The sequence below is a fragment of the Nycticebus coucang genome, chromosome X (assembly GCF_027406575.1).
Source record: "Nycticebus coucang isolate mNycCou1 chromosome X, mNycCou1.pri, whole genome shotgun sequence".
In the NCBI taxonomy this organism is placed as follows: Eukaryota; Metazoa; Chordata; class Mammalia; order Primates; family Lorisidae; genus Nycticebus; species Nycticebus coucang.
The window spans coordinates 71,013,019-71,024,231 of NC_069804.1; the positions used below are offsets into that span (position 1 = coordinate 71,013,019).

The window sequence follows — 11,213 nt, forward strand, 5'->3', positions numbered from 1 at the left end:
GAGATGTTGGTGTGGATGTGGAGAAAAGGGATCACTTCTACACTGCTGGTGTGAATGCAAATTAACACATTTCTTTTGGAAAGATGTTTGGAGAACACTTAGAGATCTAAAAAAAGATCTGCCATTCAATCCTATAATTGAATATACCCAGATGACCAAAAGTCACACTATAACAACAATTTTTCTACCAGAATGTTTATTGCAGCCCAATTCATAATTGCTAAGTCATGGAAAAAGCCCAAGTGCCCATTGATCCATAACTGGATTAATAAATTGTTGTATATGTACACCATGGAGTATTTTGCAGCCTTAATGAAAGATGGAGACTTTACCTCTTTCATGTTTACGTGGATGGAGCTGGAACATATTCTTCTTAGTAAAGTATCTCATGAATGGAAGAACAAGTATCCAAAGTACTCAGCCTTCCTATGAAACTAATTTATGGCTTTCATATGAAAGCTATAAACCATTTATAACCTAAGAATATGGGGAAGTGGGAGAGGGAGGGGAGGGAGGTTGGAGGATGGGCAGAGGGAGGGTGATTGGTGAGATTACACCTGTGGTGCATCTTACAAGGGTACATGTGAAACTTAGTAAATGTAGAATATAAATGTCTTAACACAATAACTAAGAAAATGCCAGGAAGGCTATTTTAACCAGTGTGATGGAAATGTGTCAAACTGTTTATAAAACCAGTGTATGGTGCCCCATGATTGCATTAATGTACACAGCCATGATTTAGTAATAAAAAAAAATTTAATGTTGATAGTTTAGGATACACAGTAGCAGAAGGTTTTGGAATGCTCCATTCTCTAAAGTCCCTGAAGTCCTATGGAAGGACCCCTTAACTGGTACATGGCAAGGGTCTGATCCTGTGTTTATGTGGGGAAGAGGACATGTTTGTGTTTTTCCTAGAATGGCTGAAAGCCCTCTTTTGCTTCCTGAATGGAGATTTACAGATTACGAAGCGGTCTTTTCCACCCACTGTAATACCTTCTTGTACTCCTCCTTCTGTAATTATGGGACTAGTCTATAAGACTACTTTACTCTGATAATATTATTCATCATGTCCCTGCTGGAGAATGAATTTAAAATACTTTAACAACTGGGCGGCGCCTGTGGCTCAGTGAGCAGGGTGCCGGCCCCATATACTGAGGGTGGCGGGTTCAAACCCAGCCCCGGCCAAGGTGCAACAACAACAAAAAAAATAACCGGGCGTTGTGGCGGGTGCCTGTATATACTGAGGGTGGCGGGTTCAAACCCAGCCCCGGCGAAACTGCAACAACAACAACAAAAATAACCGGGCCTTGTGGCGGGTGCCTGTAGTCCCAGCTACTCGGGAGTCTGAGGCAGGAGAATCACCTAAGCCCAGGAGTTGGAGGTTGCTGTGAGCTGTGTGACGCCACGGCACTCTACCAAGGGCAATAAAGTGAAACTCTGTCTCTACAAAAAAAAAAAAATAAATACTTTAACAACTGAAACAGGATATGTACAAAAAGATATTCGGCATCTTACTACAACTTTACAGCCAGCAGAAGTTTTAAAACCCTCAACTGACCTGATGCAAAATGGCTCTCAAACTTTGCATTATGTTTTTGGCTTGTGTTCCACCTCCCAGACTTTTATTAGTTGGTGATATTTCTATAACTAAATTTAGCATTTGTTCTCTTTAAATTGATTGAATTTTAATTTATCTAATTGTGTTAATCATGTTAATCCACTTGATGCTTATTGCTGTAATTGAACAGCAATCTTTTAGTATATTACCTGTGAAATTAACTCAGCCGGGTGGCACCTGTGGCTCAGTGAGCAGGGCGCTGCCCCATATACTGAGGGTGGCGGGTTCAAACCCAGCCCCGGCCAAACTGCAACAACAACAGCAACAAAATAGCTGGGCATTGTGGCAGGCGCCTGTAGTCCCAGCTGCTCGGGAGGCTGAGGCAGGAGAATCACGGAAGCCCAAGAGCTGGAGGTTTCTGTGAGTCCTGTGACATCATGGCACTCTACCGAGGGCGGTAAAGTGAGACTCTGTCTCTACAAAAAAGAAAGAAAGAAAGAAAGAAAGAAATTAACTCAACCATAGTATAATGAATTAGGTATACAGACTTTATCATTTCATTTTTTTTTTTTTTTGGGGGGGGTGGTTTTTGGCCAGGGCTGGGTTTGAACCCGCCACCTCCGGCATACGGGACCGGCGCCCTACTCCTTGAGCCACAGGCGCCGCCCGGTATACAGACTTTAATTGAACTTAATAAGTGTTTACACCATGGTATAACTCATAACAAAGGAGTCATAGGTATGATCATAACAGGCATTATAGCATTAGTTACCATAGTAGCCAGTGCTGTTACTTCAGTGATGGCTGGTACTTAATCTATTCAAACAGCCCATATTGTAAACACATTAGCTTAAAATACTTCTTTAGCATTGTATTTCCAAGAAGATATAGATAAAAAAAATAGAAATTAGGGTAGCACCTGTGGCTCAGTGAGTAGGGTACCGGACTCATATACTGAGGGTGGTGGGTTCGAACATGGCCCTGGCCAAACTGCAGCAAAAAATACCCGGGTGTTGTGGCGGGCACCTGTACTCCCAACTACTCGGGAGGCTGAGGCAAGAGAATTGCCTAAGCCCAGGAGTTGGAGTTTTCTGTGAGCTGTGTGACGCCATGGCACTCTACCGAGGGCAATAAAGTGAGACTCTGTCTCTACAAAAAAAAAAAAAGAAAAAGATGAAAGCTAAACTTGATGCATTAGAACAATTAGTAAGTTTTTTTTTTTTTTTTTTTTTGAGACAGAGTCTCACTATGTCGCCCTTGGTAGAGTGCTCTGGCGTCATAGCTCACAGTAACCTCAAACTCTTGGATTTAAGCGATTCTCTTGCCTCATCCTCCCAAGTAGCTGGGACTACAGGCACCCACCACAACACCTGGCTATTTTTTGGTTGTAGTTGTCATTGCTGTTGGCAGGCCAGGGCCGGTTCTAACCCTCCAGCTTTGTTGTATGTGACTGGTGCCCTAGCCACTGAGCTACAGGCACCGAGTCAATTAGTAACTTTAATAGGAGGTGAAGTTCAAAGTTTAAAAGTATGATTGCCTTTATGCTGCCACACCCAATTTCAATGGATTTGTGTCACAGCGAAGCCTTATAATGAATCTCAATGGAATTGGGACAAAGTAAAAAATACTTTACAAGTAATATGGTCCCATAGTGATAATATCCTTGATACAGTAAATCTTCATCAAGAAATTCAAAGTATGCATGAAGTTCATCTAAATGTTTATGGTCCTGTTCAACTTGCTAAAGATAATACAGTCTTTTAATCATTTAAAACAAGTTGAACATCTAACAATAGCATTAATTATGTTAAGAGCTTCAATGTTTTTATTTTTTATCCTCTCTATATTCTGCAAGTCAGAGCCAAATGAATCCTCCAATTAAAGGCATCCATTCATGAATTGAAGCTAACAAATAAAAAGGGAGGCGATGTGGAGAGTGGCCCATGAGGCAAGCAGCACCCCCACAGTCTGGGGAACATTCAGAGAATGACCCCCCAAGCATTTCTCCTCCTTTTCCAAAAAAACAGTGTTCTTTTTTTCATGCTCTGTCTGCCAGAAGTCATGTAGCTCTTTCTTTGTCTAGTTAATCTTTAGAAACTATGCAGAAATCCTTGTGATCTTTCCCTTTTTACCTTTTAGCATATGTTAACAAAGTAGAAACCATTAACAGGATGATTTGACTTTGATAAAGTTATTTATGCTTTCCAATCATATTGTAAGACCAAAAATATGTCTTTTGTCTATGCTATTTCCCCATCAACAACCCTGACAAGATATTATAAAATAAAACTGGCTCGGTGTCTATAGCACAGTGGTTATGGCGCCAGGCACATACACCAAGGCTGGCAGGTTCGAACCTGGCCCGGGCCAGCTAAACAACAATGACAACTGCAACAAAAACATAGCTGAGTGTTATGGCAGGTGCCTACAGTCCCAGCTACTTGGGAGGCTGAGGCAAGAGAATCACTTAAGCCCAAGAGTTTGAGGTTGCTGTGAGCTGTGATGCAACAGCACTCTACCAAGGGTGACATAGTGAAACTCTGTCTCAATAAATGAATAAATAAATAAATAAGTAAAGCTGATTTTGTGTTTTGGTGGAGGCTGTAGTCATCAGCTGCATCAGAATTTCTGACCCCATGTTTTTCCTCTTGCGTCTTCTCTTGTGTTTTATTTTCCTCAATCCACACCGCTTCCACTCTTCCACTTCCACAGGTACCTTTCTCATTAGTCACTTTGAATCAAGGTAGAGAAGCTGCTACAGCCCTCACAGAACTTCAGGATTTCATGGAAGGTGCAATTTCCCGGTCCCAAGAAATTAAGTCTACAAATTTCTAAGAACTAAGTCACCATGAGGAGGACCTCACAGGTGTATCCTTAGGGTCTCCTTGAAAAGACCTCTGCTCTCCTAGACCTCACCCTTTCCCAGGTATCCTCTATCACCAGCACATACTCAAGGATCCCTAGGCATATGGTGCTATAGGAAACTTCGAGCTGTGCCAGTTGCCTTACACTTAACACTATTAGTATTAGATTACAACTGAAAGGCATTACCCATGAAATCTTGAAATTAATCAAATTTGTCTTCAAACATCTTCCTCTTGTTTGTTTTATCATTTCCTTCCCTTCAACCTCTCTTCTCCCCGATTTTTGTGCATCCATTCATGTAGAGCAGTCCTGTGACCCCTGCTGAGCACACACACCTGTATGGTAATGTCCTTCATGTCCCCAGCTCCAGTTTTCTGTGGAGTTCCAGACACATTTAATCAACTACCTAATGCACTTATGTAGAGCCCCCAGCCATCTTAATATCAACTTATCCAAGACTACAATACTTTTCTCCCAAATCTTCACATCTTCGTATATCCTTCAATCCCAATACCATCCAACACTATCTGCACAATCATCCAAACATCGGTCTTTGCACTTAGATAGCTTGGGCTTGAATTGTGGATTTACCATGTACTATCTGAAATCTTAAAAAGTTACTTCTTGATGCTTCATTCTTCATTGTTTTTATCAGAAAATGGAAATAAGAGCACTTATTCTTAATACTCCTCACATAATAGTCTGAAAGGATTGTTAAGTAGATTAAAAGAGGTATTTGTAGAGCTCTTAGAACAGTACATGGACCACTGTAAACACTTACAAATATTAGTCTATATTGTTATTAACATTATCACGTTCCATTATTCTACCTCCTCCTTTACCCCATGCATACCCTTTCCCAGAAACTATATTATCTGTTTACCTAGCATTTTTTTTTTTTAAAGAAGAAAAGTCTTACCCTATTCTGGGTAGAGTTCCGTGGCATCATCATAGCTCACAGCAACTTCAAATTCTTGGGCTCAAGCCAGCTTCATGAATCAGCCTCTCAAGTAGCAAGCAGCTGGGACTATAGGTGTCTGCCACCACACCCGGCTAGTTTTTTCTATTTTTTTCTCACTTATTTATTTTTATTTTCTTTTTAATTTCAGATTAATGTAAGAATACAAACAACCAAATCACAATATTTGAATTGGTTAGGTTGACTCCTACTTGTAGCTGTGTTCTGCACCAAAAAGGTGTGCCATGCACTCCTATATAGTGCTTATAAGTGGGAGCACCCCAACACCCTTCTCCATCTCCCTCATTTCCTCTTCACACAATTTTGATTGAAATGAGTTTTTCTCCTATGTGGGCATGAATTAGATTGTGTATTGGCTTCATATTAGTATTGAACACATTGCATATTTGCTTTTTCATTCTTTTGATACTTTACTGAGAAGAATGTGTTTCAACTTGATCTAGGTACATAGTTTGTCAAACAATTCTTGAATTTATGGACATTTAGGTTGTTCCCACATCTTGGTGATTGTAAATTGAGCTGTGATAAACAATCTAGTGCATATGCCTTTATGAGAAATTTTTTTTTTTTGCTTCTAGGTAAATGCCTGGTAGTGCAATGGGAGGTCAAATGGGACATCTCATTTCAGTTCTTTGAGGAATCGCCATGCTTCTTTCCAAAGAGGCTGTATTAGTTTGCAGTCCCACAAACAGTGTAAAAATGTTCCCCTCTCTCCACATCCATGCCAGCATCTTCAACTTTGGGATTTTCTGATGTGGGCTCATCTTACTGGGGTTAGGTGACATCTCAGGGTGGTTTTGATTTGCATTTCTCTGATGATTAGGGATGATGAGCATTCTTTCATGTTTCTTAGCCTATATCTGTCTTCCTCAGAGAAGGTTCTGTTCATGTCTTCTGCCCAGTGATAGATTGGATTGCTCCTTATTTGTTCATTGAGATATCTATAGATCCTAGTTATCAAGCCTTTGTCAGATTCATAATATGCAAATAATTTTTCCCATAATGAAGTTTGTCTGTTTGCTTTGGTTGTTGTGTCCATGGTTGTGCATAAACTTTTCAGTTTAATTAAGGCCCACTTGTTAATTTTTTTATTAAGTCATATACACATAGATCATGAATACATTTATGCATATGTGGGGTACAATGTGTTGATTTTTTTAATATAATCTGACATGCTTATATCAAACCAATCCATATAGATTTCACCTCATTTACTTGATTATTGTGTTAAGACATTTATGTTCTACACTTGACAGATTTGACGTGTACCCTTGCGATATGCTCCATAGGTGTGGTCCTGCCATTTACCCTCCCTCTATAAAACCTACACCCTCCCCTCCCTTCCCACTTCATTTCACTCCTTCATCCTGGGCTATAGTTGTGTTCTATCTTTCATAAGAAAATGTGAGTAAATATAAGTTGGTTTCATAGAAGTACTGAGTACATTGGATGCTTTCTCCTCCATTCTTGAGATACTTTACTCAGGAGAATATATTCCAGGTCCCTCCATGTAAACATAAAAGAGGTAAAGTCTCCATGTTTTTTAAAGGCTGCATAGTATTCCCTGGTATACAAATACCACAATTTATTAATTCATTCATGGGTCGATGGGCACTTGTGCTTCTTCCATGACTTGGCTATTACAAATTGAGCTGCAGCGAATAATCTGGTGCAAACAGCTTTTTTGCAAAGTGATTTTTGTCTTTTGGATATACACCTAGTAGAGGAATTGCAGGATCCAATGGTAGGTCAATTTTTAGATCCCTGAGTGTTCTCCAAAGTTCTTTCCAAAAGGAACATATTAGTTTGCATTCCCACCAGTAGTGGATAAGTGTTCCCTTTTCTCCATATCCATGCCAACATCTGTAGTTTCAGGATTTTGTTCTGTGGGCTACTCTTACTGGAGTTAGATGATATCTCAAAGTGGTTTTGATTTGCATTTCTCTGATGATTAAAGATGATGAGCATTTTTTTCATGTGTCTGTAGACCATGTGCCTGTCTTCTTTGGAGAAGCTTCTGTTCAGGTCTCTCTCCCATAGTGAAATGGGAACACTTGTTCTTTTCCTATTAATAAGTTTGAGTTCTCCGTGGATTCTGGTTATCAGACCTTTGTCGAAAACATAACCTGCAAATATCCTCTCCCATTCTGAGAGCCGTCTACTTGCTTTACTTAGTGTGTTCTTGGAAGTGCAGAAGTTTTTAATTTGATCAGATCCCAGTAATGTATTTTTGCATTGCTTCAATTGCCCTGGGGATCCTCCTCATAAAGTTTTCTCCCAGGCCAATTTTTTTAAGTGTTTCCCCTGCACTCTTTCCAAGAATCTTTATGGTTTCATGTCTTAGGTTTAAGTCTTTAATTTAGTGAGAGTCAATTTTTGTTAGAGGTGAAAGGTGTGGGTCCAGGTTCAGTCTTTTACAAGTCACCAGCCAATTCAACCAGCATCATTTGTTAAATAGGGAGTCTTTCCCCCAATTTAAGTTTTTGATAGGCTTATCAAAGATTAAATGATGATAAGTGTCAGGATTCATCTCTTGGTTCTCAATTCTGTTCAATACATCTACCTCTCTATTTTTGTGCCAATACCATGCTTTTTTGATCACTATAGATTTATAGTATAGTCTGAAGTCTGGTAGCATGATTCCCCCGATTTGTTTTAATTTCTGAGTAATGTCTTGGATATTTGAGTTTTTTTCTGTTTCCATATAAAACAAAGTACTCGTTTTTCCAGATCTTTAAAGTATGACAGAGATGCTTTAATGGGAATTGCATTAAATCTGTAGATTGCTTTGGATAGTATGGACATTTTAACAATGTTGATTCTTCCCAGCCATGAGCATGCTATATTTTTCCATTTGTTGACATCTTTGGCTATTTATTTTCTCAGAGTTTCATAATTCTCCTTATAGAGGTCTTTCACGTCCTTTATTAGGGACACTCCCAGATATTCCATTTTCTTTAGCACTACTCTAAAGGGAATAGAGTCCGTGACTGTTTTCTTAGCTTGACTATTGTTGGTATATATGAATGCTACATATTTGTGAGTATTGATTTTGTTTCCTGAGATGTTGCTGTATTCCTTAATCACTTCTAGGAGTTTTGTACTTGAGTCCCTGGGGTTTTGCATATATAAAATTATATCATGTGTGAAGAGTGAAAGTTTGATCTCCTCTTACCCTATATGGATACCCTTGATTGTCTTCTCTTGCCTGATTGCAATGGATAAGACTTCCATTACAAAGATAAAAAGGAGTGGAGATATGGGCAACCTTGCCTGGTTCCTGATCTGAGTGGAAATGATTTCAATTTTACTCCACTCAATACGACATTGACTGTGGGTTTCCTGTAGATGGCCTCTGTCAGTTTAAGAAATGTCACTTCTATACCAATTTTCTTAAGCATTCTAATAATGAAAGGATTCTGTATATTATCAAAAGCCTTTTCTGCATCAATTGAGAGAATCATATGGTCTTTGTTTTTTATTTTGTTTATGTGATATATTATATTTATAGATTTATGTGTATTGAACCAGCCTTGAGACCCTGGGATAAAACACACTTGGTCATGTTCTAACCATGTTTGATGTGTTGCTGGATTCTGTTTGCCAGGATCTTTTTTTTTGTTGTTGTTGTTAGAACAACTCAGCAAAACAAAACAAAACAAAACAAAAAAAGAAACCTTTTCTCTTTGGCTTTTTTAACCATCTCATACAAACCAACTACTTATAGTACAGCTAAGTACATACACAAAAATAGTTACTGGAATGCTTGGAATAAGATTGTTTTTTTTGTTGTTGTTTTTGCTTTTCTTACAAGGTTTTTTTTTCTCCTTTGAGATTATAATGAACATGGTCACACCACAAGTAAAGTCAGAGTCAGAAGTGGGACAGAGACCACTCTGAAGACTGGTTTGGTCATCTAAGATCATTAAAAATGGCTGACCCCTAACAATATGTACAAAAATATAAAATGTAAATGAAAAATACAAACAAATTTCCTTTTTAAAGTACTTTTAAGGAAAAAAGCAGGTCCTTGGAGGTTTTGGTTATTTTTTCCTCCCCTGTTGCAAATTCTTGTGGTTTTGATTAGGTTGTGAAGAGCGCATGTCATCTGCTGGTGACACTGCCTGTGGTGAGCGGGTGGGCAGGCCTCTCTACTTGAAGGTAACCACGTTTAGATTCTGAGAAGGGAAGTGAAGGGTGAATAAGGTCTCCGTGGCCTTTTTTTTTTTTTTTAAGTTTAACTTTTCCTTTTTTGCTGTATAGTCATCCTCCTTAGACTTCTGCTTCTTGGTATCAACATCATCATCCTCATCATCTTCAGCTGCTTGTTTGCCCATGGTGACCTCAGCTTCCTCATCTTCATCTGCATCCTCTTCTTCACCATCACCTTCTTCCTCCTCCTCCTCTTCCTCCCCACCTTCTTCCTCTTCTCCATACACCTCATTGTCAGCCTCCTGCTCCCAATTTTCCTCATTAGTGTTCCCATTAGCAGGGGACATTCTCTTCCTTGTCCACAACTTCCTTCTTCTCCTTTAAGTCCTTAGTGGTGATCTCAGAGTTGATGTCCACCGCTGTGTCTGACATGGTGGGGCACATCAGTGATCCAATGCGGGGGATGGAAAAAAAAGCAAGAGTTCAGGAACCCTGGCGATAAAGCTGCCAGAGTCCTGTTTGCTGGATAATATTGAATATTTTTGCATCAATATTCATTAGAGATATTGGTCTATAATTTTCTTTTATTGTTGGGTCTTTTCCTGGTTTGGGGATCAGGGTGATGTTTGCTTCATAGAATGTGTTGGGAAGTATTCTTTCTTTTTCTATGTTTTGGAAAAGGTTAAGTAATATGGGTACTGCTTCCTCTTTAAAGGTTTGGTAGAATTCTGATGTGAAGACACCTGGTCCTGGGCTTTTCTTTTGGGGAAGATTTTTTACAGTTGATGCTATTTCAGAACTTGATATAGGCCTGTTCAACATTTACACTTATTTCTGGCTAAGTCTAGGAAGGTGGCATGATTCCAAGTATTGGTCAATTTCCTTCAGATTTTTATATTTCTGGAAATAGAGTTTTTTGTAATATTCATTAAGTATTTTTTTAATTTCTGCTAAGTCTGTGGTTATCTTTTCTCTGTCATTTCTGATTGATGAAATTAGAGATTTTATTCTTTTATTTCTTGGTAGGTTAGCCAAAGGTCTATCTAGTTTATCGACCTTTTTAATAAACCAACTTTTTGATTCCTTGATCTGTTGTGTAATTGTTTTATTTCTAATTTCATTTAATTCTGCTCTAATTTTGGTTATTTCTTTTCTTCTGCTGGGTTTGGGGTTGGAATGTTCTTCCTTTTCCAGTTGCTTGAGCTGTCCCATTAAGTTGTTGATTTCCACTCTTTCCGTTCTCTTGAGAAAGACTTGTAATGGTATAAATTTTCTGCTTAGGACTGCCTTTGCAGTATCCCAGAGGTTCTGGTAGTTTATGTCTTCGTTATCATTTGATCCAAAAATTTGGTAATTTCTTTCTTAATCTCATCTAAGACAAGCTATAATTTAGCATAAGATTATTTAGTTCCCATGTCTTTGTGTGAGTTTGCAGATTCCTGTTGTTATTGAGTTCAACTTTTATTCCATGATGGTCCAAAAAGATACAAGGAATAATTTCTACTTTTTAAATTTGCTGAGGTTAGCCTTGTGACCTTAGATGTGATCAGTTTTGGAGTATGTTCCATGCACTGATGACAAGAATGTTTATTCAGTTTTGTTAGGATAAAATTTTCTATATATATCTGTTAAATCCAATTGTTGAATGGTTAATTTTAA

At 38.7% G+C, this 11,213-nt stretch overlaps 1 pseudogene; it reads right to left on the reverse strand.

The window, feature by feature from the left end:
• Positions 1–9,553: 9,553 nt before the first annotated feature.
• Positions 9,554–9,986, reverse strand: LOC128576852 (prothymosin alpha-like; annotated as a pseudogene).
• Between the last annotated feature and the right edge of the window lie 1,227 nt (positions 9,987–11,213).